This window comes from Juglans microcarpa x Juglans regia, chromosome 3D, assembly GCF_004785595.1.
Source record: "Juglans microcarpa x Juglans regia isolate MS1-56 chromosome 3D, Jm3101_v1.0, whole genome shotgun sequence".
NCBI lineage: Eukaryota > Viridiplantae > Streptophyta > Magnoliopsida > Fagales > Juglandaceae > Juglans > Juglans microcarpa x Juglans regia.
In genome coordinates this window covers 29,174,800-29,179,893 of record NC_054598.1, presented here as the reverse complement: position 1 = coordinate 29,179,893, position 5,094 = coordinate 29,174,800, and the positions used below count along the sequence as shown (strand labels likewise).

At 37.5% G+C, this 5,094-nt stretch overlaps 1 non-coding gene across 1 annotated transcript; it reads right to left on the bottom strand.

Annotated features, from left to right (window-relative positions):
* Nucleotides 1-353: 353 nt before the first annotated feature.
* LOC121256811 lies at nt 354-460 on the bottom strand. Its single transcript, XR_005939101.1, has one exon. It is a non-coding gene; the product is annotated as a small nucleolar RNA R71 (small nucleolar RNA).
* Nucleotides 461-5,094: the final 4,634 nt, after the last annotated feature.

Below are 5,094 nucleotides of genomic sequence, written 5' to 3'. Positions count from 1 at the left end.
ACTATGTTATGCCTTCTGTCAATGAGGCGACATCTAGTATAAGGCGGCTAGCTATACAAGCCGATAACTTTGAGATCAAACCGGCCATTGTTCAAATGATTCAACAAACCTTCCAATTTGGGGGGCTGTCACAAGAGGATTCTAATGTCCATATTGCAAATTACCTAGAAACTTGTGATACTTTTAAACATAACAGAATGACAGATGATGCAATTCGATTGAGACTTTTTCCTTTCTCACTTAGGGAAAAAGCAAAAACTTGGTTGAACTCTTTGCCACCCGGCATCATCACCACTTGGGAGGAGTTGGCACAAAAGTTCTTAGCAAAATATTTCCCTCCAGCCAAGATAGCGAAGTGAAGGAATGATATTACTACCTTCACCCAATTTGAGGGTGAATCATTATATGAGGCATGTGAGAAATACAAGGACTTATTGCGCAAGTGTCCGCATCACGACTTCTCAGCTTGGCTTCAAGTACAGACATTTTACAATGGTTTGAGACCCACCAATCAATCTATGGTTGATGCGGCCGCGGGAGGAGCATTAATGAGTAAAACCCATGAAGCCGTATATGAACTTTTGGAAGAGTTGGCATCTAACAACTATCAGTGAGTCGCAAAGAGAGCAATGCCAAGGAAGGTGGCCAGCGTTGTTGCACTTGACTCTATGTCCACAATTGTGGCCCAGTTAGCAAATCTATCCACACAACTAGGTAAGATGAACGTTAATGATATTCAAACTAATGTTGTTTGTGATCATTGTGTAGGAAATCGTCCAAGTGTAGATTGCCAAGTGGGGAATCCTTTTGCTTAACCGAGTTATGAACAAGCACATTATGTGTCCAATTTCCAATGTCAAGACAATCCTTATTCGAACATGTTCAATCCAGGATGGAGAAATCACCCTAACTTTTTATGGAGCAATAATCAAGGGCCAGCTAGACCACCTCAACCGTTTCCACAACAAGAGAAGAAATTGACACTTGAGGATATGTTTATGCAGTACATGCAAAAGACTAATATGGTGATCCAAAACAACTCAGCTTTAATTAGTAATCTTTAGGTGGAAATCGGTCAGCTCTCAAACATGCTGATAGAGAGGACAACAGAGACTTTGCCGAGCAACACTAGGACCAATCCGAAGGAATATGTCAAAGTCATAACATTGAGAAATGGGCAGATGACCAGCTGTAAATAGTAAGTACCGAGCGAGATGTAGAAGCTGCCGAAAATGTGAAGTTTGAGATGAAGGAAGCTGAATCCGAGGTGAAAGAAGCAGAGCAGGATGCAGCCGACTTGCAAGCTAAGAAGAGTAAAGAGAATAAAGGGGTTGCAAAACCCAAGAAATCCAAGGAGTTTATATCTAATATGATCCACCAATTCATTTTTTTGCAAAAATTAAGTATTCCTTTCATTGAAGTTTTAGAGTAAATGCCTAAATATGCAAAATTTTTTAAGGATATATTATCAAACAAGTAGAAGTCGGAAGAGCATGAGACTGTAATGATGACCGAGGAGAGTAGTGCAATTTTACAAAAGAAGCTACCGCCTAAGTTGAAAGATCCGAGAAGTTTCACGATCCCTTGCACTAGGAAATTCCTATTTTGATAAAGCTTTATGCGACTTAGGGACAAGTATTAATCTGATGCCTCTCTCTACTTTTAGGAAACTATGTCTTGGAGAAGCAAAACCAACCACCATCTCTCTACAGTTGGTGGACAGATCTATTAAATACCCGAGAGGACTCATTGAGGATGTACTGGTAAAAGTTGATAAGTTCATCTTTCCGGCTGACTTCATTGTGCTCTATATGGAGGAGAACGAGGAGATCCCTTTGACACTTTTGAGGGTCGGCGAGGAGCAAATCACTTTTGACGTATTTAAATCTATGGAATTTCATTCCGAGGTACATTCTTGTTTTCAAATAAGCGACCGAGACATGGTCATAGCTGACGAGACTTATGGATCTGAATTTCCAAAGCTACCACTTGAGGTATATCTTACTCACTCTACGTCTATTGAATCTGAAGATGAAGAGGATAGAGAGTGTGAGAGATATTTGGAAGCGACACCATCCTTTCCTTCTTCAATAAAACTGAAAGTGGAAGAGCTAAACTCATCTCGGCCAACATTTCCAAGTAAGGATCCACCAAAACTTGAACTCAAACTACTTCCATCAAATTTAAGGAACGAAGAGGCCGGGGAGATCTCCAATGGGTACACATGGTTGCACTTTCAAGGACAACATTCAATTGGAAATTGAGGGAGCACTTCTTATATTTTCTCATTCTCTTCCTTCATTTTTCTTCCTCTTTTCCATTGAGGACAATGTGTTATTTAAGTTTGGGGGAAGGGAGTTTATGTCTAAAAAAAAAATAATAATTTGTGTTTGGTTTGATGAATAAAAAAAAAAAAAAGGCCTATGATAAGAACATGGTTGAAATTGATTATAATTTTTAGGAAAAACTCTTATTACTTAAGTCTAGTTGTTAATTCTTTAATTGATCCTGCTTAATTTGAGATTTTCTATATTCAATGAATGTTTATCATGATCATTAATTATTTTGCATACCCAGAGAAATTTTATGTGAATATTGTAAATTTATATGGTCTCAACTTACTTTAGAACTTATTTGATTACACTTAAGGTGAAATCCTAGACAGAATATTACTGAGGAAATGATTAAGGCATTCTTTGGACTGATTGATCCTTTCAAGCTTACTTATTTATTATCTTTATCCCTAGCCACCCCTTTGAGCTTTATTGAATTATATTTTGACTTTATAGTTTTCTTTCTTGTAAACCTCATAATCCCTTCCCTATTTGAGCTTAAATATTGATTTGCTTACCTTTCAAGAGAACTAAGTTTACAGAACATCATAGAGTCACAAGAGCATGAAAGGCAAGAGAGTAGAAGGTCTACAAGTAAAGTTAATTATAGCCATATTATCAAAATCATAAGTTTGGAGTTGTAAAAAGTCAACTCGTCTACCGTGTGGCCAACAAGATAAGGCCAACGAGAGTCATCTACAATGGCAGCTGAAAAGGTATGGTTTATTTATTTATTTATTTTAAAAAAATGTCTGACTTGCCGAATAGAGGGGTAAAGAGAGAGATCGTTGAAAGTACAATAAATACAATTATGTTGAGAGATTCACAAGATTGAGAAGAGATGTTTGTGTTAGAAGTACAAATGTTCTGTTAAGTATTCAAACTTAAGTTCTCTTGTTTTGTTTGAATCCTATCATTTCTTTGTAGCCCTCACCCTAGGCTTACATTACAAACTTAATAAAGACTAATTGATCCCTGGTGATAGTTTCTGTTCTACATTAGTGGATGGTGATTTGAAAATCAAGCCTATGGAGTTTTTAGAGATCCATTATTTATTTACTTCTTTGCATAAAACTATCTGGGGAGCTAATGATGAAGTGAGAATGATAGGTATGCATGAATGTGAGGATAGATAATGTGGTGGAATTAAGTTTTGAATTAACTTTTGGACTTGATTGATCTTGAATGATTTGTTTGAATTATAAAATTTAGGCAATCTTTGAGGTAATAAATTTTATGAATCAAATACTTGTTTTAATTATTTTTCTATTTTTCTTTGCTCGAGGGTGAGCAAAGCTTAAGTTTAGGAATACTTGATAAGTGTGATTTTTATATGATTTTTATTACTATTTTATTTATGCAAAGTGTCAATTTTCCTTCAATTCTATTAATTTTTTTTTATTTCTTTATATATTTTTTGATTTTCTTGCATTTGAAGGAATGAGGAGATTTAGGCGGGGAGACCCGATGGCAATCAAACTTGGCGACAAGGCTCCAAGCAGTTAGATTAGGTGACCAGTCTAAACGACTAAGTTAAAAGACCAACTTAAATGACATCATGGGCAAAAACTAGCAAAGGATTTGAGAGTAATTTGGATGAAGAAAAAGAGAAAAAAGTCATAGAAAGAATCCACAAAAAGTCCAAATTCGAAATGCGCTAGGAGACAACCTTTATCGCGATCAATGTAATTTTCAAGAAAATCTAAAGAACTTAATGAGTCTCCAATTAGTTAAATTCACATAGAGCTTTAGGTTAAGGGATTTCTACCATCATCTTGTGATAATTGGAAATTTATAATAAGGAAGAATACATTGTGTGAGATTTGCTAGATGAAATCAAACGTTCTAGATCTATTCTTATTATATTCATAATTTTAGATTTTTATGCTCTTTTATTCTTACATTTATTTTTGTTATTTATTTCACTTTAATTTAGATAGTAGAATCTTTCTATTTTTTCGGTTTTCCAAATAGTAATTAATTTAGTAAATTTCAATACTCAATAACAAAAATTAATCTTTGTGGTTCGACATCTGTTTTCTTTAAAATACTTGTGGGTCCGAAATCAAAATAGGGGATTTGACAAGGGTGAGGCTGAGTGCTGGGTGGTCGGACGACCTTTAGTAAGTGCCTAAGGGTGGCTGATCACAATGGTGGCAGCGGCAGAATCCTAAGGGAATTTTTTTTTAAGAAAAACGGAAGAGTAGGCCAAGAGGGAAACGGGCGATTTGGAGAGGCATAAGCTGAGATTGAAAAGGAGAGAAGTGGCTGAGGATGGGTTCGAGGGAGTGGTGGCTCGGCCTATTTATAGGCCGAGAGACTCGACCATGACAAACGCAACCCTCAGCTGCAATTGGTGAGGCCGAATGGTGTGTAGGCCATGATGGAGATGCTGGTGGTTGATTTATGCATGTGCGTGTGTGAGAGTTGAAATGAATGGTGGTTGCGTGGCCGAGAGAGGCCATCCTAGGTGGGGTTTCTCGCTTGGCTTTGAATGGGGGACATGGGTGGTGGTCAGATGGTGGTAGAGGATGAAAGAGCAGCATCGACAAGTGGAGATGAGGTGGTGGCGACCTAGGGTGGTGCTGCAGGGTCAGGGGTTGTAAGGAAGAAAAGAGAAGAGAGGGTGACTAGGGTGGTTTGGCTTGGGAGAGAAGGGTGGGAGAAGAGGAGAGGAGGAGAAAAAAAAATTAGGGTTTTGACCTTCCCGTAGTGCATAAAATGGCGTCACATAGGGCTTTGGGATTGGGCCTTGTTTTAT